The sequence below is a fragment of the Cyanistes caeruleus genome, chromosome 2, assembly GCF_971803275.1.
Source record: "Cyanistes caeruleus chromosome 2, bCyaCae1.hap1.1, whole genome shotgun sequence".
Taxonomy (NCBI): Eukaryota; Metazoa; Chordata; class Aves; order Passeriformes; family Paridae; genus Cyanistes; species Cyanistes caeruleus.
Window position 1 is genome coordinate 102,109,499 of NC_141702.1, and position 27,326 is coordinate 102,136,824.

Consider the following 27,326-nt stretch of genomic DNA (forward strand, 5'->3'; position numbering starts at 1 on the left):
TTCTTGTTTTATTCGTGTATGAGAGTCCACTATTTTTTACATATCTGAATTTTTTACATATCTGAATTAACAAGTCCTAGTTGACTTATTTCCCAAAATACTGTTGCCTTGGTTAAAGACCCACAATGGTCTTTATGGAAGGTACCACTCTACCCATATTTTAAATATGGGTAATACCCATAATTTGAATATGAAGGTTTATTTGGCATATTATCTGAGACCTCAGCCTGCCCATTTGACGAGCATTTTTAAAGACCTAAATGTTGTTTTACTGCATCATTATTAGGACATTTGAGATGTAAGAGCTCTACTGCTTTCTCCAGCCAGGAGGAAGTGTGATTTCTGCAGTTCAGCAATTACACAATGACCTTTCAGCAGGTGGAAAAGAAAGGGCAAGTAGAAGGCTGCATCACAGCTGCATGCTTTTTATAAGGTCATTTTTATTATATAAAATCTGTCTACCCATTTAGAGATAATGTATAGTATGAAATATCAATACATACATAAAAGTTGCATTGATTCCCCCCTCACCAGCCCTATTGTTTATGTAAAGATTTCACAGGGACATCTGTATTTTTGGAAAATGCTTTAAGGCATTTCTGGCAAATATACCGCAAATATGGAAATTGATTGATTGACCTCGTTGTGAGACTAGTGTTAACAAAACCCACTGGCAAGTTATCAAGAGGCATAAAACAATGCCATCTCTGTCCTTTCCCCAAGAGGCAGAAGCACTTACCCTTTGCAGAAGATCATTTGCAAGTCTCAAGGTCACGGTGGGTAAATCTCCATCACCCACTGCTGTCTGTCCTTGACTGTCTCGCTGCCCGCTGTCTAACCAGCAGTGATATAAACAGGTGATCAGACTGGTGAGGCTCACCAGCAAAAGCATGTCTGCTGTGTACTGTGGCTACACAAAAACAAGGTACGATCCCAGTGCTTTGGAAGTGGCCCTTCGTGCCAGGCAGTTTTGGCTGCAGTGTCTGTGAAATGGTGGAGTTCAAGGTCCTTAGGGCAGCAAGAATGGTGCACAGCAAGCAGGACCCCTTACTTCAGGAGAGCAGATTTTGGCCTCACCAGGGACCCTCTCATGGTAGAGAACATTGGGGTAAACCCCATGATGGAAGAAGGGTTGGATGGAAAGTAGGCTGATATTCAAGGATCACTTCCTCCAAGCTCAGGAGAAGCCCAAAAGAGAGGCAGTCAGAGAAAACCAGTAGGGGGGTAAATGAACAAGGAGCTCCTGGACAAATTCAAATGCAAAAAGGTAGCTTGCAGAGGGTGGAAGCAAGGACAGGCAGCTTGGGAGGAATACAGAGAAACTGTCTGAACAATTAAGTAAGGAATCAAATCTGGCCAGGGATGTCAAAGGCAACAAGAACAACTTCTCTAGGTACATCTGCGATAAAAGGAAGCCTAGGGAAAATGAAAGCCATCTCCAGAAGAAAACAAGAGATTAAACCTGATTATCCAAGACATGAAGAGGGAGCTGAAGTAACATGTTTGCCTCAGCCTTCACCAGGAAGCACTCCAGCCACACCAGCCAAGTCACAGAAGGCACAAATGGGGACTGCAAGAACAAAGAGCCACCCACTGGAGGAAAAGATCAGGTTCAGGAACACCTAAGAGACCTTAAGATGGATAGAGGAAGGAATACAAGTCTGTGGAGTCTAATGAGACAAATCTGTGGGTCCTGTAGGAATTGACAAATGAAGTGGCCAAGCCACTATCAATCACAGTTGAGAAGTCATGACAGTCCACTGAAGTTTCCACTGATGAGAAAAGAGGATACAAAACTCCCATTTTTAAAATGGGAAAAAAGGAAGGAATTATAGGCTAGTCAGTCTTACCTCAGTGACCAGCAAGCTCATGGAGCAGATCCTCCTGGAAACTCATAAAGCACACTGAAAATAAGGATGTGTTTACTGCCAGACAAGATGTCTCAGTTAAGGTCAATTTGTGCCTGAGAAATTTGGTGACTTTTTATTATGGAGCTACAGTGTTGGTGGATAAGAGGAAAGAAACTGACATCATTCACCTGGACTTGTGAGACATGATGGATGAACCATTCAGTGGAAAAGGAATTGGCTGGATGATCAGACTCAGTTGTGATCAACAGCTTCATAGCCAAGTGGAGACCAGTGACAAGTGGTGTTCCTCAGGAGTCAGAATTGGAACCAGCACGGTTTAATGACTCTGTCAGTGACACGGAGAATGGGATGGAGGGCACCCTCAGTAGGTTTAATGACACCAGGCCATGGGGTGTGGTCAACACATGGGAGGGAAGGGATGCCATCCAGAGGGACCTTGACAGCTGGAGAGGTGGGCCTGTGTGAGCCTTGTGACATCCAACAAGGCCAAGGACCAGATCTTGTGCATGTGTCAGGGTAATCCCAAGCACAAATACAGGCAGGGTGGAGAATGGATGGAGAACAGCCCTGGGGAGGACTTGGGGGTGTTGGTTGGTGAGAAGCTCAGCATGACCTGGCACTGTGTGCTCACAGCCCAAAAATCCAAACATTTCCTGGGCTGCATCAAAGGAGATGTGACCAGCAGGTCAAGGGAGGGGCTTCTCCCCCTTCCCTGTGCTCTCCTGACACCCCACCTGGAGTGCTGTGTCCAGCTCTGGGGCCATCAACTTAAGAACAATGTAGAGCTATTGGAATGAGTCCAGAGAAGGGTGATAACGAGGCTCAGGGGGCTGCAGCACCTCTCCTGTGCAGACAGGCTGAGAGCTGGGGTTGCTCAGCCTGGAGCAGAGAAGGCTTCAGGGAGACCTTGGAGCACCTTCCAGTACCTAAAGGAGCCTACAAGAAACCTTTGAGGGACTTACAAGGGCAGGCAGTGATAGGAGAAGGGGGAATGGTTTTACAGTGGCAGAGGGCAGGTTCAGGTGAGATCTTACGAGGAAGCCCTTGATTGTGAAGGTGTCATGTTGTCCAGAGAAGCTGTGGAGGCCCCATCCCTGGAAGTGTTCAAGGCCATCTTGGGTGGGGCTCTGAGCAACCTCATCTAGTGGAGGATATCCTTGGCAATGGCAGGGGGCTGGAACTAGGTGATCTTTAAGGCCCTTTCCATCTCAAACCATTCTATGATCATAAATCACCGCTGTCCACTCTTTAATTTCCCTATCTATATGCTCAAGAGCCTCATTTGATTTTCTGCCACATTATCAGATTGGAGCTTGTGTTCACTTACTCCTTAAATCCTTTTAAAGCTTGCTGCTTTCCACAATATTATTAGTCATTCTGTAAGGTTTGTCTACATTTCTCTGTGTTCATTACTTTGAAAATGGTTGCAAAAACATCCTTTGTTTCATTGGGGCACAGTAAAAAGATAATTCACACTACTCAGTGTAGCTAAAAAATCCTTAGCATAATTCACCAGTACTAGTCAGGAAAAGAATGTTGAACTGGAATATGGAGTTTCCGTAACTGAAATGTTTTGGGAAAACAGCTTGATTCCAGCAAAGGTGTAATAGAAACCAGGCACAATATTGTGGAAATGGGAACCACAGGCCTTAGAGGGGTCTTCATCCCTGCTTTCCTGCACGAGAAATGTAAAAAGTTATGCATATTATTTCAATTCAGAGTGTTCCAGCTGTAACATACAACAAATTTTGAAGTCCTGGTCCTCTATGAAAAAAGATCACTTTTCTCCAGAGCTCCATCACTTGCCCCTCTACCAATCTTTGTACCATCTGTACCTTTTCCCTAGCAAGCTGGAAAAGCCATTGTTTATATGAAAACTAACATAAGAAATATCTTCAACATCTTTTTAATCTGTTTTCAAGGTAGTTTAGCAGCTGGTGACAAGGAGCTGAGCCAGCTCAAGAAACTCAGCCAATTCTGTGGACCATCAGCAAGTGATGATGCTTGTTTCCAGAGTGAGAAATCCTACACTGTTTGTTTCTGTTTACCCTTCTGGTGCTGCCTGCTCATTAAGATTCCTGAAAGTTGTGTCAGTTAGTCTTGTATTGTATTTCAGTGTAGCTGGTGTGATAATGCTTAAGTTATAAATCAGTGTATTGTTCAGTGATGCTTAGTGTCAACCCTACCAGTATCTCAAGACTCGGGGAAGAAAACAGCTAACTTTTTATTTTCAAATAAAATCCTCATCAGAGTCATTCTGAATTTTCCAGCTTGAAGAAAGATGCTAAACGGGCATGTGTTTTGACACACATAACTGCATCACCCAGGGGATGACATAAGGATCAGACCAGGCCATGAATCACTAATCCCTCATCATTGCTTCCAGCAAAAGTGTGTTCTGTGGGCAGAAAAACTGATTTTGTAAGGTGTTGTGGAACTCTTTTTCCTCTTCCTTTCTCTATTCCCAATTAGCATATTTCCTTCCTTTTACCACTTGATCAACCTGGAGGAGAAAAACATTCTGCTAAGGAGTGCTGATGAGAAACCCTCCTCTGCTCTTAGACTAATGTGAGCAGGACTCACTAGATGGTAGTTGTTCAAGATGTGAGGGCCCAAACAGAATAGACCCCACGGAGTGAGTTGTCAAAAGAAGTAAGGCTGCCAATTTGCAAAATAATCCTCCAAATGAAAATGAGGCTCAGGATTACTATGACTAACCACAACTTTGTCACAGACCTACATACGCTGGTACCACTTCTCATTCCCAGATGGCAAAGGGTAGCAGAATTCCCGGGGTTATGTGTTTCAATTATTGGCTTTTGGAGCTTCTGGTGGCCTTTTGTTACACATTTATGTACAAGTGCTCAGTGGGGCCACCAGCACATTCATGGATCTTGTGAATGTTCTGGTTCCCATTTCACTAAGAGAGCATTACAAAGTGAATCCAAAATCAGCCAAAGGCAAAAGGACTCTAAAAGGGTCTTTTTAAGAAAGCCCAAATGAAGATTAAAGAAACAATTATCTAAGAATGACAAAAATAACACACTATCATTTCTAATCCCTTTTGATCTGACAAGAAAAATACTTAACATATCTAACCTCCCCTTTGGACTCTAAAGAGTCTTTAACAAAGCCCAAGCCGCAGGTAAGTTTTTATTCTGCTTTAAACTTGAGTCTCATACCTCAACTCTGCCCACCTGGGAGCACTGAACCAGTGCTCAAGTCCAGGGACCACGAGGAGCAGCCAGGACTCAGGTCCTGAGCAAATGCTTCTTCAAAATACACGTTATTTGTTCAGATAAAACTTCGTGCTGGATGCAAAACTCTGTTCCCCTAGGTACCTCAACCAGTATTTTAAGCAGCATTGCTCCCAGAGCTGCCCCCAGAATGGTTTATGGACTGTCTTTGTAGAGGAGAGAAGAACCCCACAAACATGTGCAAAAGGAAGACAAATACTTGTAAGCAGTTTCATTCATCACCCAGGAGATACGAAACAGGAGCAACAAAGCAGGAGCTATGCCAGTTCCCTCTTCACAAGTGTTTTCAAGTAACACTTGTCTCACTCCTTGTCACCTCCCAGACCAGAAAGTAAGAGCATTAGCTCATCACTCTTTCACAGCAGCTGAATCCATGCTCTGCAATAACACTGCCACCTCTCATATATTCCAAGACTGTGGGGTTTTTTCAATACTTAAGCTTTAATCTCTTCCATTTCCCTTCAAAGACCAGCAGGAGGACTTGTCAGCAGCTCGCAGTGCAAGAAAGAAGTGGACTGTTAACACCAAGAGCCCTTGCTGTGCAGCTACACTTCACATAAGATGTGAGCTTTGAATGCAAAAATGCAGCTCTGGCTTCTACATCAGAGAGTTTCAAACCAGCCACTCAAGGCATGACTGTGCAAAATGATGCCTGTGATGCCCAGGTACCTGAGGCTTGTTTCACAGAGCCAAGGGTATTAGCTCCTAAAGGGATTATCAGGCTCAACAGCTCTAACCCAGCAGTTGTGACCCTTGGGAGGGTACAAGGGCTGGGAATGTGAGCAGCAGCCAAACTCTTATTCTCCCTAAGCAACCTCTCCTGCTGCTGCTGTTGTCAGAAACCAAATGCTGGGCTAGATAGCCAGCACAGATATTTCTGCAGGATAAAACAAAAAAATATCTTAGTATTAACTAAGAAAAATCCAAATCTACACCCACTTCCTTTTAAAACCTGCGGCCCAGATCCACAGTGCTGTCTAAAGTGGTATTTGCTTAACTTGAAAATAGAGAGGAAATCCCTAAATGCATTTCTAGCATTATTGCTCAGAAATTCACAAAGGAGAAATAAAGGACCCTGAAGAGTTATGACACATGCCACATACCTCCCAAGTTCTATTGATTCAAGCCACAAGAACCTTGCTTAACTTTGACCTCTGAGCTGCATTTGCATTTATTGAGCAACACCTGGCAAAGCAGTGCCATATATGAGGTGTCAGCTACTCAGCCCCTCAGTGAAATCATCAGAGCAAATATGGGAAAACAAAAAAGTCACTCAACCAGTATGGCAGCCACGTGGTGAGAAAAAACCTGTGTGACTTAAAGAACGAGGCATGGGTTAAGGTGGGGGAGAAAAGAAAGGGAGACCTATAACACTTAAGGCTAGAGAACAGAAGCACTTTGTTGCAAGTTCTCACGAGTGAGCTACAGTGCTCATGGCACAAATGTGGGAAAAGCATTAGTTTAAGCATATTTGTGGATATTTACTCTCCATCGATGTTTTAAAGACTGGATTTGCAAATGCAAAAATGTCTCTTACCCTCCACAGCTGAAATCCAGAGAGGGCTTCTGCTGTTGATGTCAGCAGGAACCACATTAGGCCTAAGCACTTTATTTTCAAAAATCTCTCTGAAATATAGTCAACACAATCAAATAGTACAATTCCTATAGGCCTACTTATATTTACCAGGGAGTCAAACTACATTTGCTATATGATCCATGAAATCATAAAGAGAAAAATGCTATATAAAAAGAGAATAAGCCTGAGCTCTCAAGTTCAATACACAATTTTACACCATTATTTTTAAATATGATGGCACTGCCATGAATATGTGATATTCTGTCTTCAGGAGCAGTCACACTTGCATAAGGCTAGCACAGGAGCAACAGCTAAGGAACCACCAGGGCTGCCCTATCATATGGTGCCAGAATCCCTGACATCTGCTGAGGATCTATCCTTTCCCCTTTTCTCCCTGTAATATCAAGTGAAAGGATGGAGGTTTTCAATTTTTTTCTTTTGTTTTGGGAGGAGAGATGGCTGAGAAGACCTTATGAGAGGGACTTACTTCAGAGGCACATCTGTCCTCAAGAAACACCTCACAGTGAAACCTGTTACCCAGTGAGGGACTGCCCAGGAGGAGAGGGCACTGTTGGAATCGTCGTAGGATGGGTGCTTTCACAGATACTTTCACAAAACCAAAAAATGTGTAAGATTACAGACCATGAATTCACTGTATTTTCCATTGCCTTTTTTTCTTTTTTTAAATACAGACTATAAACAGATTTATACTACTTTTAGAAAAAGCAATGCTGTTGGGAAAGTGAGAGAGTGACATATAGGAGATGAGCTCTGTAGGAGGAGGAGGGCTGTGGGTTTCCCTCACCACCATGCCCTGCCAGCCATGCCCCAGGCAAAATATGTGGTGAGCTACCCTGGCAGCTCTGCTGGGAGCATGGCCACGATGGCCACAGGGACCACAGGGCTGGCTACGGCAGGGTGAAGATGCTGTGCCAAAAGGAACCTCCAAGTCTTGACAGCCAAATCACCACCAGTGCCAACAGTGCTGCCTGTACAGAGATCCCAGACATTTTACAAGGACACCAACTGCTCTCTTAAGTTTATCAGCCCAGAAGCAGAGAGGTGGCTCCATGATCCCTCTCCTGGCCTGGCTGGACCCTGAGTTGGGTCACTCATCACATCCTGGATGAGTGACCCAAAGCCTCCCTTTGAAGCTGCCTGGTGCAGCTACAACCCTGTCAATGTGGAAGTTTCTAAGCACCTTCTTCAGCCTCTGAACACCTACTTTATTTTCCCTTTGAGATTAAAGGGCAGGCTTGAAGAGCAAGTCTGGGAGAGAAGGAATATGGGTAACACATCAGTGACTTCAGCAATCTTCAAGCTCTAGACTTGATGCAAAGTTCCAGCAAATGAGTGAAAACATAAGTTACACTCAGAGTGGCTACAAAACCCTGTCAACATCTATTCATTTCTTTTTATGTCCCTTTTATTAAAGTATTTACATTTGCAGCTTAAGAACGCAAATCTTTTAGCAGATGTGCCATTTCTGAGGCACATCCCCAAGTAATTGACTTTCAAGCTATAAATATAGCATCTCTCACCTACCACGCCTGTGATCACGAGCTAAAGAGAGCCTGCAGAGTGGGAAGATGGTCATTTGAATTTGTGAAACTCTCGTAGGATGCCTAACTCTAGCGCTAATTTTGGCTCGTAACTTTTCCCACAGTAATATATATCCCTGTCAGACTCTTCCTTTAATCTCTCCACAGGCACTTTAACGCCCCAGGAGGGTTTGTGGCCAGTCCAGGACTTCCATGAAGGAGCTTTTAATGCTGCATGACAAACTGGGACCTACGTAAGAGATCAGAGGTCACCACGTCGCTTATCACTGCACCACCCTCCCCATGCCTTCTCACGGTGCCTTTGACAGACATCACGTATTCCCTTTGCTGTTTCCAACGGGGCAGGCATGACTCATGGAGTAGCTCTTGGCCTGGCCACACAAAAGACAACAATGAAAGGAAGGAATACAATTTTGATCAAGAAAAAAAAGTTTCTTTTGTTTAGTTGTGATTTTTTTTCCAGTGTTGTCTGGTGTTGTTCCATTTTTAACAGCAACAGATTCCAGGTACAACCCCCAGCACAAACACAGAATCACAGAAGACAGTTTGGATTTAAAAAGACCCTAAAGACTGTCTAGTTCCGAGACTTCCAAGAAAGTTGTGCAAGTCTAGGGACACCTTCCACTACACTAGGTTGCTCAAAGCCCCATGCAGCCTGGCCTTGAACACTTCCAGGGATGGGGCACCCACAGGTCCTCTGCGTGACCTGTTCCAGTGTGTCACCACCCTCACAGTCAAGAATTGCTTCCCAATACCTAATCTAAACCCACTGTCTTCCAGTATCAAACCTTTCCCCATTGTCCTATTCCTACCTGCCCTTGTAAAAAGTCCCTTTTCAGCTTTCTCAAGCTACTGGAAGGGACTATATGGTCTCTTTGGGTAGAGTTTGGCAGGTTTTACAGCAACTAAGAGCTGTGGGGAAGCTGGATGTGCAATAGACATTTTTCTTCTTTTTGTTTTCATTTGTTTTGTTCTTGAGCAGGTTTGATCTGGCAATCAGCTCCCGTAAAGCACTGGGATTATAACAGACTGAGTGGTTTATGCCCCATCCCACTCATGGCTTTTCACACAGCTTAATTTCCTTTTCACTGGAGTTTGCTTACAGGGACTGCAAATTCTCTGCTAGAGAAGTGAGAGGTTTTCACCCCTTCTTCCTCTGAATAACTGTGTTTAGCCGTATTTTGCATGAGCGTGGTTTAAGTTATACCAGATATGAAAATTCATGAAGCTCCTCTAAGTCCAGTGAAAAACAGTGGGCCCCTACTCCAAATCTCTTACACAGTAGAAAAAATTAGAGGGTAATAGGTTATTGCAATGAAAAAATATGGGCATTTAGTCATATTGTTTTTAACAATTGATGTCGTTAAACAAAAAACATTATGGAGTTTGCATGTGCTACCTATGAATAATGATAAATGGAAGTACGTTGGAAAAGAAAGCACATGAAAAATCACAACTTCCAAGAAAGAAATGTGTCATCACCAAACATGATTATCCAGCCAGCCTGCACCAGGGTCCAGGAAATTCTGTCAATCTGAAGTGCACATCCCCTCCAACCCTCACATCCATTACTTCTCTCCAGAAATTTAGCTTTGTGCCTGATTGTGGCTCAGAAAGAAAGCTTTATGAAAGAATATATCCAAACCTCTTCTACACGAGAGACTAAACACAAAAAATGCAGCATAAATGATAAAACCATCTTCCTCTTAGAAGAGAGGGACAGGTTGCATCTCCCTCTGGCTGCCTGTTGAGCACTGACTAGAGAATTAGAAGCAAGAGGATTCTGTAAGCCACCTACTCACTGGTAATTCTGTCCATTTGTGCAGTCCTCAGGGGTGGGATTTAGCAGCCCCAAGGGAGCTATGAACAGAGCTTGTCTTTGACATCCTTCAGCAAGTCATTACATGGGCACAGACCAGCAGTCAGGACAGTGCCAGCCCACCCCTGCGGAGGAGACCAGACAGCCTAAATAAAGAACTTATGATGAAGCTTTTCCCTTCTCCCACTCCTGACGGCATTAAAGGGACCAAAGCAGAACATGATGCAGAGAAGCAAGCAATTTCATCCTAAAGTCAGATTATTTAATATTCCAGCTAGAAACACATGAAAGGATCTTCCCTGGCAAAACTGGTTACCCAAGCCAGTCTTGCTTAGAAAATTATTTAAAAGCTCATTTCTGTGCTTTGTTTCATTGCCCTCTTTGCCTGCCAAAAGCAAGTCTAACTTCCCAATTTGGCCACTGCTTTGCATGTGATGTCATTTTTCAAGTGCTCTACAGTGTGCTACAGTATTTGGACTGTTCAGGCTGGGTTCAGTGTTTACCAGCACCACCACAATGTGCAGAGAACATTGTCTCAAAGCACCAGGCACCCCATGAGCACCACAGCACAAAGACCAAATGTCCCATCCTGGCACTACCTGCTGAGCTCCCTAATTGCAGCTGGCAGGACATCAAGTCCCAAAACAAGGAGCTGACCTATGACTTTGTCCATGCACCCCCACCAGAAGATGGGCAGTTCAGCCTCCCTGGGTGGCCCACAAGCAAAGTCCCATGGCCAAAGGTGCTTCTGTTTTGGAGGGCCCTGGGCAAGGGCTCCTCCTCTGTCCAGGACACAGCAGCACTGGCAGGAACCTGATCCAAAGCTAGGCCGAGCAAGACCCAAGAGCTGCCTCCTCAGAGGGAAAAACTGCAGTGGGCAGAGTTAACAAAGGCTCTCTGATATTCTTTGTGCAATCAAATTTACACTAGCATAAGCTTATCAGGTCTTGAATGAACGAAGCTAAAGGATAAGAAAAATAACTTTAGCACACCACCCTTTTCCTGAGAGACAGAAAGCAACTACTGATCTGCTTTGCACATACCAGCCAACAAGGAAGGTGGCACACATGGAGTGCCACAATGGCATCCAGTGAAGTCACTCCTTACTTCTCCCCAAGGTGGTGACACATCTCAGAAGTCTCCAACCATTCAGCACAAAATTAATCGGGGATTAATTGTACTGAGATAAGTAACCAGAGTGACAGGGCTAAGACAGAGGGCAGGATTTGAATGGGAATCATAGAACCATTTAAGTTGGAAAACACCTCCAAGATCATCAAGTCCAACCACTTGGTAGTAGCACTACCAAGCTACTGCTAAACCATACCCCCAAGTGCCAGATCTACACATCTCTTAAAAACCTGCAGGAATGGTGACTCATCTTTCCATGATGCAATTTTTCCCAATATCCAATCTAAATATCCCCGGCACAGTTTGAAACTGTTTTCTCTTGTCCTATTGCTCATTACCTGGGAGAAGAAACCAACCCCCACCTGGCTACAAGCTCCTTTCAGGCAGTTGTAGAGAGAGATAAGGTCCCCCCAAGAACTTTCTTTTCTCCAGGTTAAATACCCTGAGCTCCCTCAGCTGTTCCTCTCAGAACTTGTGTTCTACACCCTTCATCAGCTCCACTGCCCTTCTCTGGACTCTCTCCAGCCCCTCAATGTCTTTCCTGTAGTGAGTGACCTAAAACTGAGTACAAAACTAGGTGCAGTCTCACCAGAGCCAACTGATTCCTTGAAAAGACAACATTTTAGCCTCTACCAATTCAGTATTATGTCTTCACAACTACAATGCTTTAATTTTAAGAGAAGATTGCTCCACCAAGTACTTTGAAAAACATTTAGGTCTTCCACTCAGACACCTTTTTAAATATCACCAGTTTACCCACAATATTTGTCCATCATTTTAAAAGACAATGTTTCCTAAAGCCATTTGATACCCACAGGTTGGCAGCAGCCTTGTTACTACTTCTTCTTATGCAAATCCATCCTCTGTGCAAAACCCAAGGTTTTTCAGGTGCAGGCAAAACTGCAGGTACCAGCTAACATACCAGTCATCAGCACTGCAAAGCTCATCAACCCAACCCTCACATGAACATTTTGGGGAGTTTATTTCTTTTCTAGTACTGAATCAACACATCCCAGCACAAAGACCACCAAGAACTTGGCTCCTCAGCTGTTGTGCCAAGGAGCTTTTCTCTCATAGCTGACCTGGCACTTTGGAAAGGGAGGAGGCACAGACAGGAGCTCTGAGCTGGGTGCTGTAAGCAGGGAGAAGGAAGAACGCAGGGCTCTGTGTACAGTGACAAGTCAAAGTCAAGCCACAAGACATCCACATCACTTGGCATGCCAGGTGCCTGGACAGAAAATAACCATGGGCCCATCTGGGATTCAGGAGACAGCTGCCACAGATCTGCCATGTGACATCAGGACACTTGGCTCATCCCATCATCTCTGAAGCACAGGGATGCAATGTTTGCTCATCTTTGCCTGAAGAACATCAGGCAGGGACAATCTCTGACCAAATCTGCGATCAGCAGCAAGCCAAACATCTCAGGGGCTTGATGTGCAACCCTCAGAGCAGCTGTATCCCAAATCAACAAAGGAATCAGAATAAGGAGCCCTTCGGTATTAACCAAAGTTCAGTCGTTTTCATGCAGTTATCGCTTTGAAAGCCACACAGGGAGCAAATTAAACAAGCTAATCCAGCTGCCGTCAAGCACTGCCAACACACATCAAGGAAGATGATGGCAGGCTTTGCCCTTGGCTTTGGTTCTGCAAGACAGGCAATGAGCTTTTTGTTTGTCCTCCTGTGATAACAGGTATCAAATGTCAGGCAGGTGTCAAGTCTAGAGGGGGAAAAAGAAATCCATCCCTCCAAGGTCAGGTAATCCATTGCTCTTTGTGCCTGCAGGGAAAAGGAAGCCTTGCTCTTCCCGTGTTTATTCAGCCATAGGCTGAAGTAACAGCAACTGTTGTGTTGCATGGCTGGAATATGGAGCTATTTTATGTTTGCAGAGACATTGTTGGTATAATCGACTGACATGTACCTCACTTCTCTTCATTGTGATTCATGCTCTGTGCTAATTAAACAGCACATTGCATCTTTATTAGCAGCAGCTGGAAAGCCAGTAAATCTTGCAGCACTTGAACAGAGGAGCGGTGCAGTGTGACAGCATCCTCCAGGGTTTGAGACAGGGCTGATGAAGAATGCTGGATCCAGGCAAGGCATAAACACCTCTTGCCAAGTACCCTTAAAGTTGTCTCAGCCCTCAACAGTGAAATATAACTGTGTGCTACGTGCACAGACAGACACAGATAACACCAAACCCTCACCTAGCTGCTTCCCAGGTGCCAGACATCTGGACAAGGGGACCTGGCTGAGGCCCTTTCCCAACCTGCAGCCAGGAAGATCCTCTTTGCATGCTGGGTATTTTACTTTGCACCAGGATGCTGCTCCAGACCTTACACCCCAAGCTACCAACACAACCTTTATTCCTTAGCCTCAGCCTAACACCCTCTCACCCTCAGTTTTCCCCTCTGGCTCTAAGGCATCATGGTGCAACAAAGCAGCCTGTGCCAATGTACATCATGGGAGGATAAAAGCAGATCTTCAGCATCCTAGAAAAAGGCAAAAGAAGCCAGAGTGACACCAAATACACTATCTTAGTTTAAAGGGCAGCCAAGAGTTAAAACTTCAGTGCATATGCTGTAAAGCTATTCTTTCCAGAGGGCAATTGCTCAACAGACTTTTAGAATCCTGTATAGTTACTGCTTTTCTCTGCACAACATCTTTTTGTCTGTCTAAAAAAATTCTATTGTCAGACTACATCATTCCTTCCTCTTTACTGTGATTTGTGATGATTTGGTGGAAGGATTCTTTAAGAATAAGTAGCAGCTGATGCACTTTTACAGCAAAAGCCTGCATTTTTCATCATTGTTGTCATGGGTTTATTTATACAGAGCAATTCATGTAGAAAACCTCCCCCCAGCACTGGGCAATCCAGGGCACAGCCATGCTGAAAGTCACAGCCCATAACTGCAAAGTAAGCCTGCACAAAAAAAAACCAAACCCACAGAACCAAATGAAAGAAAAAAAAAGAATAAAAACTAAAGACCTTCAGGGATTTTACATCCTCAAAGGCTCCTGGGAAGAGAAGATGCTCCTGAAGCTCAGGTGCTTGCACAGAATGTGATGGTGGTGACCCAGCGTGTCTCTGGCAAAGGAGATAAAGCTTAGAAAAGCAGAAAGATTTTGACTCCTTGTTTAACTAGAAGGTGAAGATTTTGGTCTTGTTGCTGACAAATATATAGTATACAGGCAGGCCTGTTACATTTACAGAATTGTTCCAAGCGTGAGAGGAACAAACTCTTCAGTCCATCTTAAACTTCTGCTGGTTCACATGAACATTTTGTCACTCTGACCATTTGCAGGAGCTTCTTTCTAGTGCTGTTTCCTCTGTGTGAATACCTATACAGTGCACTACTGTGGTTTTTGGTTTTTTTGCTTGACCTTCAAATGCCAGCTGTGTTTAACAGCACAAATACAGACAGCAAACCCAACAAGTGCTCCCTGGCACCTCAGTCCAAAGAACATGACTGAATTGTCACTGTCTGCTCCTGGCTGCGGTGATGTCAGCAATGTCTCTTTCACCAGGCCACATCCCAGTCCTGGAGGAAGCCTTCCAAGTAAGTCAGCTGAACAAGCCGAACAGAGACCCACAGAAAGGGAGAAGGAGCCATGGGGATGAGCAGCTTCACCCCCAGCCCTGCTGCAGGATGTCCCCAGGAGCTCTCCATGTCCTGCCTGCCATGCCAGTGCAGAGGGCAGCCACGGTGCCCACCTGGCTGCCTGTCCCACCCAGCTGCAGGCTCAGGATACCCGTGCCCAGGCTGCTGCACTAGGGCCATGCAGGGTGGGGCAGGGCCTGGCCCTTGTGCCTCATGTCACAGCAGCACCTTTAGCCAGCTCTCGTCCTTAGACACATCAGTTTTTCCCAAGCACCCTTCTTTCACCAGGTCTAATCACTTCACCTCACCTGCATTTCCTGTGGCTGGGCAAGGTCTGCCAGCTCCATCTCCCTGCACCTTTTCTGAGGCTGAACTTCTGTCAGTAGGGGTGCACATCATCACCCTCGTTCCGACCATCCCCATGACATATTCCCTTACTGCTAACATCTCAGCCTTCCCTGATTCCCTGCCCTTGCCCTCTACATCCCCAAACTCTCACATCCCAAGGTTTCCCGTGGACACCTGTGCCACATCTGTGGGGTCACACAGTGGCAATGGGGCTGCTGGCTCTCCTGCACCATCAGACACACTGACTGAGTCACGGTGGCTCCAAGCAAGCAGCTTGCAATGCTATGCAAGCACAGGATGGTCCATGGCTGAGTATCCCAGTGCTCTCTAGCTGCAAAATCAGCTCTCCATCATGAGTCATCTGATTATCTAGTACCAGGGAACGAGCTGGACTAGAGGTGACACCACCCCCAAGGACACAGAGATCAGTGTTTTGAGATGCTGCATCTGCACCAAGCTGGTAGGGAACATCTGAAGCCAGTCACTGTTTTCACAGAAAACAAACCATAATGCTGCTGGCGAACTCGCAGCATCTTCCCACTCTGCACCCAGCCAGAATCATGGACACAAAGTCCTGTGATTGACCGTGAAACTCCTCTCCAGGGCAGCAGAGACAGCTCCCAAGAGAGAGGCAGAAGAGGGCAAGCACAGATGTGGCAGAGGTGGCCAGGACCCTTTGTAAGGAGCTGAGCAAGTGCCACAGCAGCAAGCCCCAGGGAGCAGCCTCAGCTCCTGAGCCAGCTGGTCATGCTGGTTGTGACCACCTCGGGCACACAGGCAGCAGTGTGATGCTGCAGGACCTGCTTCGGGGCAAGGAGGCCATGTCAGCATGCAGAACACTCACTGCCTTTGACAGACCTTAGAGCAGAAGGTCAGTCATCATGCTACAGGCAACACAGGATCAATTTGTCCAGCACAAACAGCATTTTTGTCACCATTATCCTGAGACTCAGCACTCCACATTTTTCATTTAGTGCCATTACAAAAGAGCCAGTGCAAAAAGTGGGGCAGACAGATGCGAGCCTCTCCAAAGCTGGAGAAGTATGCCAAGGAGCTGGTACCCCTGGCACAGCACAAGAGCTCTGTGACAGCTGGAAGAGGAACGACTGCAAGTGATGTGTAGCCAAGCAGTGTAAACTCACGATGTGTGTGAGGGAAATCTCTCTGCATCTGCCAGCATGAAGTGCATCAGAGCTCAGACACATGAATCTCACATCCACTGAAGAACCTGGTTAAGGCTCCTAAGGACCAGGACGTGCTCCTTGATCCGTAGGTAAGGACCAGGATCCCCACACAACTTGCTTGCTCTCTGACATCATGAGAAACCAAGCTCCCTTGCTTGGAAAATAAAACAGAATGAGCTTTAGCAAGCTGTTAAGGGAGCTGGCAGATGAACAACAAGCTCATGGGGCCTGGCAGCATGTACAAGCCTGAAACAGCGTGTCCCATGTCACATGAGGGAACGTTCAGGTCTCTAGGAATCACACCCAGTGTCAGAGCTGCTCCACAGTGTGTGGGTGGCATCTCCTGAGGTCAGCCACGTTTGGTCACCCCAAGAAAAGGGGCTCTTGGGTCATCCCTGTCCTCACAAGGTACAAAAGGTAACACATGTCTTTACCATTAGACTGTGCTGGCTCAGGTAACAGCCGCTCCAGATTTGGGCCAGGAGCAGTGGACTACAATGGGCAAGGGCCAGTTTATCCCACCAAGCCTGCCCTCACCTTGGTGCTTCTGCAGGTCAGGCATCCTGCCAGCACAGGCTTCTTTCTAACCTGTCAAAGTGTCAGCATTCTCAAAACTAAATCAGTAGCTGTCCCAGGTTGCTACAGACATAATTAAAAGAAGCTGATTGGCATTTTAATATCCGGTGCTGCTGAATGGAGTAATAGAGTTTCTGAAAAGATGTCTTAGTCTTAAGCCTCAAAAGGTGAGCCCATCAGAGATCACAGAGTGGCTCTGACCAGCACCCAGACTCCCATCATAAACTAAAATTAATGCAGCTCAGAGTTAGGCTGCAGCTAAACTGAGCCAGTGAACAGGAATGTCCTGTGCTCTGGTAGGGTGTGAAGAAAGGGAAGCTGAGTAACTCCTACCTTCTTTCTGTACACAGCAAATGGGCCAAATTCTGACCCTTTCTACATGGCTGTAAAGCCAACTGCATTGCTGCTAGTGGAAAGTGTCCAAGGAAAATCTACAGATGTACTAAGAAACCCAAAAAGGCCTGGAAGAGGAAAAAATCCAGCTAAGTATGTCACAAGATATCTTCAGAGGGTCCTGGCTGCATGATAGCCCATTGAGGTTCACCCCAGATAAGCAAATCCAGCCCTAGTGATAGAGCAACAGGAGGCTGCAGCTCTGAGGCCCCAGATTCCAGGTCACAGAGCAGTGGCTGCTAGCATTGTGGTTCCTGGTCCCACAAGGATTTCCCATAGAACAAACCTTTGCCCTCTCCTCCAGGACAGCACCCAACTTCAGAATAAACCACCACAAGACACAACAGGGCCAAATTAAATCATGAGGACTGTACCTCCACTCCCTCCAAGGACCAGCAATATTCAGCAGAGCATATTAATGGCTTCACACTGAGGTAAGATAGGTTTCTCAAGACCAGGTACAATGAGTATCTATTAAATCAATCACAATCAGTCTGCCTTAAAGTGACTTACAATTACAACATTACTAAAGGGCTCAGACCAGCAAATTGAAAAGCTACACTGAGGAGGAATCACCTCCTCAGAATCATCCTCAGAAATAAAAGCCTCCAGAAGTTCATACTTCTGATTTTTAAAAAGTTCAGAAAACATTAAATTAATTAATTTAATTAATCAAAAGGTTTGCTAACATTATGTCATTGCTGAGTTTTCCCCTTTCGGATACCGTTTTTTTTCCTACCCAACTGCCACCAAACCAAAAGGGTAAAATCATGAAACATCTTCATGTCTTAGTACTCATGTTTCATCTGAAGCCTCGATAAAGAAAAAGACATGACGACTGGAAAAAATTAATTGCAGCTTTGTTGAACAGTTTGTATTCTTAGCAGGGGAACAAAGAGAGGAAGCCTACTTGATCATTCAAAGAATCAGAAGCCAGTCTGAAGCAGAGTGATGAACTTGAATTAAGGGGCCAGATTAGAAAGAGGAATTTTGCTAATCAATTTCAAAAAGTCAAGAGCAGAAAGGGCAAGATCCACTTATCAGTTTATTGATCTGAGGAGCAACCACCTCAGTAACTCCTGAAACTCTCTGTAATATATTCAAAAGCATTAGTTTCCCATGCCTGAGAGGGGAAGATTTATGTTTTAAAAATACAGATTTTATTACCGTATTAATGAAATAACATATGAGTTAATAATAATTCTATTTCAATATAATATGCCTATCTGATAAATATATATATATACACAACAACTAAAGCTAGCTGCTCATCAACATCAATACTTGCCTAGCCTGAACACTTAATCAAGAACCTGGATAAATCATATTCTTATATGATCTCAGAGACTTCAGATATCAGAGGCAGGTGGTGGAAGATTCACCTTCAAAAACTACAAGAAGGAACAGCCCTCATCTTCCAAGCTGCAGGGCAGTGAAGCTCTAGTGTAAGTCAAGAATGTCACAGCTTCTCATTTTCCTCTGACAAACACTTACTAGTACAAATCACCTCCAAACCAAGACTGTCACAGTCATGCAAAACAAGAAATTTTTCAGTTTGGTGAAGGATGCAGAAAACAAAACCAAAAGGAACAACAACTTTAGGGAAGGCCCAAATTTCCATGACTCCTGACCTAAAATACCACTGCTCTCACTAACCCTCCACACCTTTCACAGTCATCTTCAAGTTCAGCATTTGTTTTCATTTATCTCCACACCCATGACACATTTATCCTCTTTTCTTTTTCTTTTCTTAAAATTTGTAATTGCAACTAGTTCAACTCCTGAACAAAATCCACTGAGAAGCAAAGCAATCTGTCTAACATGAAACTGCTTTCCACTACCCCCACTTTGTTTGAATTGGGTTATTTCTATAATTTTTTTTGCTTATTTCTTGCCCTTGGGTTGTTGTGTTGTGTTTTTTTCCTGCCTTGTCTTCACTTAGTTATTTTTCTTTTCATAGATACCTGGCGACACAAAAATGCCAGCCAACCATATTTTGGTCCCCATTCCTGGGATGGCAGTAGGGTAAGCATACACACAGCAGGGGAAACTCCAGTGTCAGGAACCTCATCCCTATTCTATGAACTGTATCCAAAAGAACATGGGAAACTCCACCTGGCACCTTTAATGCCTTCCCCATCTACTTTTTACTGTGGCTTTCTAAAAGATCAGCTCTTGTTGAAACAGCAGGACTGGATGGTAATTATTAGGAAGTGACAGAAAACATCAAAACAGAAAGGGCAAGAAAACAGAATCAAGAGGTCTGGGTCTACTTTCCAACTGCAGCTGTGGCTGCTGTGTGACCATGGAGGAAGCCCGCTCCCTCTCCTCCATGCTCCGGCCTCTCCACCTACCTAGTGGGGTGGAAGTTATTCCCCACCTCTTAGGGGTATTCCTTCACAATACACACTCAGCTGAAGAAAAAAAAAGTTTGGACTGAAATCTTTTTCCATAGCAAAGAAATTTCATACTAAAAGGTTACTATTTCCGATTGGATGTGGTAATGAAGCAAACCTGTGTCTGTGCACAAGAGCATGGTTTGGTTTTGTTGATTTAGGTTGCTTTTTTCAATTTTGTGTTGGCTTCTCTCTAAAAACACCTAAGTTATCTTTGAAACTGTACGGGAGCCCAGTCACAAGGTCACACTTTGCTGTGCTGCTTCTTCAGTTTTTTGTAATACCAACCCTCATTGTTAAACCAGAAAAGGATCTTCAGGTTCTTCAGGACCCACACAGAATCATACAAAACTCCTGTCAGCAGAATGACCAACAAGTCCAGCAGCTGCTAATTTCCTGCCTCCCTTTCTACTTTCCCAGGCCAAACATGGCATGGGTGCAGAAGAACCATAATTCCCAGCATGGCAGTAGCTGGTTTATTCCATTGCTTCCCAGGCCAACAACCAAGCTGGGTGCTGATTTATCTCAGCAGAGCATTTGGCTCCATAGCATAGGACTGAACAAAAACAATATTGTGGACTAAATTAGCACTGGTTTATCTCCACTGATAGCAAAAGACAACAAATGAATTTGGCAGCCTGAAACAGATGAAGCAGATATGAATGCCGAAGCAGACAGCGCAGGATCATGTACTTTGTCTGAGAGCTCTTATGTTTGTGCCTTTAAAATGCGTGCCAAGTTCTTTCTCTAGAAGTACATATCCTTAAATTAAAATATGCCTTAAAGCCTAAAACTGCACCTGCAGGCACAAGGTCAGAAAGCATTTTTTCTGTGTAGAAGTATTTCTCAGCGTCATCATATATGGGATTACCATAGCTTCTATGAATAGCAAGTCTGGCAACTACATCTTCTCCACCTTTCTCCAGGCAGCAGGTGCAGTTTGTGTTGGAGGTGAGATACCATATTGCACACCACAGCTCCAACATCTGGTGTAAGCTGTGCTATAAAATGAGCCTGATGGCTTGGCTGCTTCTCCTTCACATGTAGTCCATAGGTAGCTCCCCCAGCAGCTGCCAGCTAAGGCAGCTGGTTTTTCCTGTAGCATTTTGCTGATGGGGCTTATCCTGCAGTGCCTGGCACCCTGGAGCCATGATCCTCAAACACAAGCAAAAACACTGCTGTAAGTTCAGTTGTAAGCACACAACCCAAGGTCACAGAGGTAAAAATTAATTTGTAAAGTCGAAGCATCCTCCATTCATGTAAAACAAACCAGTGCAAGCCAGAATAATTTTGAAGAGAATCCCCATGTGAAAGGTAGATTTGGTTTCTACTCCCAAGCTCTGACAAACTGTCCCACCTGAACCTTTTCTTTCAAAACTTTTATTACTTCTCCTCTCTGAAGGGCATCATTCTCTTCCTGGCCAGCCTTACACAGCAGCAGTTTGTCACTCCCAGGTGCTCTCAGTGAGTGCTTGCAGTGCTGTAGAGCTGCACTCCTGGAAAGATGTGAAAGGACAAAAAAACATTTGCTCAAGATGCCCTCATTACAGAGGCTTGACAAGATCTGGGAAGACAATGATAGGTGGTAGGAGAGGGGCAATATTTCTGCAGCCAGGGAAATAGTCTGGAGCAGAAGGGGCAAGTGTATATGACGACTCCCTGCTAGGGTATCATACTTTTGCGATAGAGATGCCCTTTTCCAATTCCATTCCACTGCCATTCACCCAGCTTACCAAGACAGACCAAAGCTGATATTCCCAGGAAGGGGCACCAGTTGACAAGGATTTATCTTCTGTTTGGCAACTGCCTCAGAAAAACACCTAGGAAGGCTAACACACACAATTCTGCAGCTCCTAACTCTACCCCCAATGCCCTTCTCAGCACCACGTTCTCTTGCCAGCTTTTGGAGTGAAACAGGAGGGTGCAAAGCAGCTGAGGCTGGGGCAGAGCACAGACAACAGCGTTCAGAAGGACACATGAGCAGAAGAAGCTGTGAACAGACTGGGTTAAACTTGCAGCAGTGGCCTTGAGAACAAAGCAGCTGTGGTTAGGCAAAGTGTGCGTCACAAGCACAGCCCAGAGCCGGGCGCATCCCTTTTCATCTCCCGCCTGCTGCATGCGCTGCTCTGCTCACAGCACCCAGCACTTCCTACGGATCAGCTCCCTTGTAGGGGACTCAAGGTCAGGTGTGGAGGAGAACCCAACCTCCAAGACTGCAGTCTAGAGCCATGACTTGAAGACAACTCACAAATGCCACAGAGCCCAAAGGGTTTTCTCCTGGTCAGCCAAGAGTGCAGTGAGAGATCAGGGCTTTGTGAAGGTTTCTGGTCTCTTTAGCTTGTCACGGCTGTACTTCAGTGGCTCAGACACACACAGACCAGCCCTCTTCCCAACCCACTCCAAAAATAGATGGAGAATGACCAGCTAGAAGATGTATTCACTCCAACAGTATAGGAGGCCAATGAAGGAATGTGATTCAGACACTCATGGCATGGCAGTGGCTCAGCTCCTTCTCCAGGAGTTTGAGCAATGAGATACAGGTCACCCAAGCTTTAGTTCCTGCTGGCATCCTGTGCACTGGAAAGGAACAGTCACAAAACCACATAGACCTCCAAAAGCAAAGAGCATCCCTTTTCTTTCTTTGGTCACTAGAATTCTCCAGGGAGTCTTGCCTGCAGCAGGCTTCCCAGACATCAGGGTCTGAGCAGCCTCTCACTGTCTGCACACCCTGTTGTGGGGAGAATAATTGGGAAAAACAGCCCCACAGCAGAGATGCTGTACTTGGGCTACCACTATCCTGTATAAAAGGGACAGAGGGAGAGAGGTGGTGTACCAGCAGAGGCAATGTCCCTGGGTATCCATTTCCTTCAGCTGCTATTGAAGCCAGGAAGAGGACAGCAAGTCCAGTTTTGCTGCAGCCCTGGAATGCTCTGTGCTCTGCCCAGCCCGTGGACAGGGATCTGCATGACCAGATTTGATTAGGTACTCTTGGCACCATCCTTGACTGCTGGGCTGAGCTCCCCTATTATAAGCAGCAGTAAATGAAACAGGAATTATGCAACATGAAGGGCTGAGTGATGGAATAGTGACTGGAATGGGAACAACTGCCCCTGAAACCAATGATTTGCAGACACACCACATCACTTACTATCATTCCTCTGTAACCTTTCTCCATGAGGAGAAGCAACATTACGGAGCAGGGGACTCTGGCATAAAGCTAAAAGCTCCTACAAGGAGTTGACTGCTTGGCTACAAGATGCTTTCACAACCCCACCCCATGAAATATGAAGCTCCCCTTCCAGTTCAAAGTCACCACTGGATGAAAATGTTTCAATTTCTTCTAAGTGATCATGGAATTTCACAACCCAAGAGCAAAAAAATTCTTTTCTTATTTTTTTTTTTTTAAGTATTTCTTGGCTTTCTATTCACCAGTAATAGATGCCCACTTGAATTCACATTAAACCTTATGAAGCAGCAGCACTCACAATGCCTGTTGGTAGTGCAAAGTTGCTTGTTTCTTCCCTCTTCTCACCTCCTGGTCCGCTTTGCTGCACCTTTCTATCCAAATTTCTGGAGGGGTCAGGGAAGGCAAACACACTTGCCCAAGGAACCTCCCCATGCCTTGCCTCAGCCAACAAACTGCCTGGGGAAACATTAAACTGAAGTTTGGTATCTGCATTGCAGAAGATAAACACCTTGGCAAACAGGTCAAGCAATATCCAAGGACAAATCTCCACTTCAAGGGAGGTGAACTTAGGACAGGACCAAGGGGAGTGTAAGTGGAGAATAAAAACAAAGCACAAAGGACTGGAAGCAGAAAAAAGATGGCATGAACACTGAGAACACAAAAGAAGCCTCCACCACAAACACATTCATACTGTGGAAGGACACTACTATCAGGGCTGGCTACTGCCACTCCAAAGTTTTCCGTAAGTGCTGTGGAGGGATTTTAACCAAGCAGCACACGTGCAAAGGGTAGAATTGTGTTCAGCACAAGCATCTTCCTTTACAACTGTGACTTTTTACTCACCTGAACAGAAGCATCCTACTACATTTGCAACTTTTTACTAAGCAACTTGCCACTTCCTAGCTTGCTCTTTGAAGTATTTTCAAGAGCCCTTTGGTGGGTGTTGCAGGGGCTTTTTACCCCCTAATATCCTGCTTCATTCACACCATGCCACAGAGAGACCCACACAGGGAACCCACATGGGGAACTCACTCTGACTCATCCCCAGAGCACCATTCACCAGGTGGTTCGAGACAGAAGTCATAATGCACATCCTGAAAGGGACACTTCTGACCCCCTCACTGCACAGAGCACTCTAGTGCTGAGCTCTAGCCACGACAATTATGGATTTAAGCCTCAAAATGCTATAGCCACTGACAAAGCTGCTTCAGTTAGCCTGGTGTTTTTGTCACATCCAAGCTACTTGACACCCAGGGCACTCATTTTACCAAAAGCACAGGGAAGGGATAGGTGTAACCACAAATTGACTGCTTTCAGAATAGGACACAAAGACTGTGCCTTAGGAGATAAACCTGTCTGGCAGGTGAAAACACAGGTACAGCAATGAAGAATTTCTCTTCCAGCTTTATGATGTGATCTTAAATGCAGTTGGTAACTACAGCCTTGATGCAAAAAAACCTTCAAACCCTGCTCAAATAAATGGAATAACAGAACACAGTGTATATCACTGGCACTTAGTACGGTTAACTACTAAAAATGAAGTTATCAGTTGCATTGTTTTAGTAGATGTGCACATTCCTCAGAGACACAACTAAGTGGGGAGAGGAAGAGAGACTAATAAGTACCTGGTCTGCACAGTCACCCCGCACTCATCTACTGTTTCCACTGCGGTTTGGCTATGCTCTCTAGCATGCTCTGTGTGAAACAATCTGACAGAAATGACTTACCAGCAAGCAAGACCTTCTTGCTCTTTTATGAATGATCTCTCCCGCCTCTTAACCCCTTTGCACAGCGGGGGCCCAGGTCGCTAAATACTCTGCCTGCTGTGGTTTGTCACCAGCTGCTGTCACCCTTCTTTTAATGTCATGTTTTTCCACCCAGCAGTGCTACCAGCCTCTTGTAATTTCTAGCAGCACATTAGTGCCTGGTTACACAACACACCAAGGCACTGACTGAAACACAAAGGACAGAGAGCCCTGGCACGAACCTGGTAGCAAAGGATGGATCCATCACTCAGCCCTTTGCCCTTATTTTAAACTGAGAAGCTTCTCATTTTGATTTAAGGTCAGGCTGTGCTTACAGCTGTTCTTCACCATACCAGGAAGGACAGCCTGAGGCCAGGGATTTCTGGGCAGCTAGCAGCCTATGGAGGAGTGATGGACAGACTCCCAGGTTAATCACTCAATAGCACTGATGCCAGGTGCCCACAGAGGGCAGTTCCTCAGCAGGCAGATGGGAGCAAGGTCCAGGGGGCAACAACACTGTACAGCACAGGACACATCATTTTGGGGAAAGGCTCTGTACACTCAGTTTATTTGCTTCAGTATTTTACAACCTAATTTGATTCCTCATGACCAAGGGCAAACTCCCTCTTGCCAGCCATGGGAGTTTAATAGCGGCTGCTTCTAACCATGGTCTCCACTGGCACCATCTTCCATTTCACCACCTGCCACCATCTGAAATCAGGATTGCAGGAGGTTTATGGTGGACAGTTTCCTTGCTGATGAAGCCTACACTGAGCAAGGGAACTTCAGCAACAGAAGGATATTTGATCTGAAGCCAGAGCTTGATGCAGACAGACCCTTTTCTCCAGGGCTACAGCTCACCTACAAGCCCTGCCTTTTCTCAGTCCTGCCTGAAGGGAAGCCAACTTTGCCAAAGGCCACGGGATGTTCCCTGTTCAAATCCACCCAGGGTTTTACATGGACTTGATCAACTCTGCTGCTGCCATGACCAAGGCACACAATCAAATCAACCTTTACTACTCCAAGAGCAGCTTACTGAGACTGAATCATCACAGGTGGCAGGAAAGCCATTTCAATCCAACACCATGAGCCTCATTCTCCATGTAAATAAGCTTTCCTGCCAAACTATTAAAAAGCCAGGACTAACAGACCTTAATCGCCTTCTTTATGTTTTTTCCAGACTGTGTAGCATGACAGACTTTGATCTACTCCAAGACGTTCTTTATCATCTCTTTTCTGATTAAACTAGGGGAAAAAAGATGTTGCAATTAAAGTAAACCCATCTGAGAGCACAACATACCAGTACTTGGATCATATTTCATCTCAGTTTTGTGAAAATGCAACAAAGCCTTGCAAAGTAACTTTTCAGCACTTCAGAATCAATAGTTGCCTATGCCAAGACAAATATCCTTCCTATCAGGTCCTTTCCTCAATAATAGTTTTATTTTTGGAAAAGAAAAAAAGGCTTAAGGAATTGTTTAAAGAAATTGCCAGCAATTAAAGTGACAACTGGACATAAAGCAGTTCAAAAACCTGATTTCTCCATTTTCGAGATCCAGATACACTCCCCCTCCAAACAATAGTTTAATACTTTCCTCAGATAAAGCTATTAAAACAGAAATCCTAATCTCCAGATGAAATGAAAGGTTTACAAAACACCAAAAGGAAAGCTTTACTGGAGACAAGTTAATTCTTTTAAATTGCAGTGAACATGTATTTTCAAAGCAAGAAAAACAAAACCAGAAATCCTTTGCAAATGTTAACATGTTTTCAATTTTCCCATTTTTCTTTTGGGAAGAGAAACAAGAGCTACATGATGAATTGACCAGAGTTCTTGTGCTTTTCTGGTCTTCATCTTCCTCCTCCAGACATAAGGACTTTCAGATGCAAAACACTCTCAAAAATCTGCATTGTTCTAATTGAAAATTTGATCGTAAGGCTACAAGCTTGTAATTCATAAATACAGATTTTTGGCAGACTCAACTGACTAGCTAAAGCTTCATGTGCTGTGAGTACAAAAGGTATTATCCTGCAAAAATAGTCAGATTTTAAACCATGGCAGTGTTTTTTGCTGTGGAAGATGTCACACTCCATGGCCCATAAACATCCTGCTACCATGAACCAGACTCTGGAATAGCTGCAGCCACCCCATGCAAACAGCAGAACACAGGAGATGTGTTATTATGGAATAATTGCCTGTCATAACCCAGCTGTGCTATCAGCTCATGGCATTTACCTCAAGCCTATAACAAATTCTCAGACTTCACCAACAGATACACTGATTTTGATCTCCAAAGACAGATTAAGCTAAAATTCATCCTCCAGCTAGGCAGGTACTCATGATTTGAGAACAAGATAAAATGTCCACAATTTCCATGGCAGCTGATCCCAGTGGCCAATTGCTTTCTTATCTCTTTGTGCCTGATGTCCACTCTGCTGAATTCAGCTGCCAGGTACTGGCCTCTATTCTACCTTCTCCTCATTGCTTCCCCCAGTTACCATCCATCACTGCCCCCAGGCCTCCCCTCCACCTCTGATCCCTCACCACAAGAAGGCATCCTCTCTAACCCCAGCTCTGGGTTTGTGGCCCTCTCCCAAAATGTTTATTTCATGTTTCTTGGTTTAACGGCACACAGATCCATTGCACATCTATACCCACTGCTCAGTGAGGACTAACTG

The 27,326-nt window shown here is 45.0% G+C and overlaps 1 protein-coding gene across 11 annotated transcripts in view; it reads right to left on the reverse strand.

The window, feature by feature from the left end:
• DUSP10 (dual specificity phosphatase 10) overlaps positions 1 to 27,326 on the reverse strand; it is a 261,089-nt gene that overhangs the window by 60,759 nt on the left and 173,004 nt on the right. Inside the window, exons 9-10 of one of the 11 annotated variants that reach the window (XM_086878805.1) lie at positions 23,201 to 23,358; positions 20,587 to 21,211 (exon numbers count right to left, since the gene is read on the reverse strand). The exons of 9 other annotated variants lie outside the window; for them this stretch is intronic. The gene's annotated coding sequence lies outside the window, so the exon portion shown is untranslated. The remainder of the gene's footprint in view (positions 1 to 20,586; positions 21,212 to 23,200; positions 23,359 to 27,326) is intronic. One more of the 11 variants, XM_086878803.1, reaches the window with a different exon arrangement.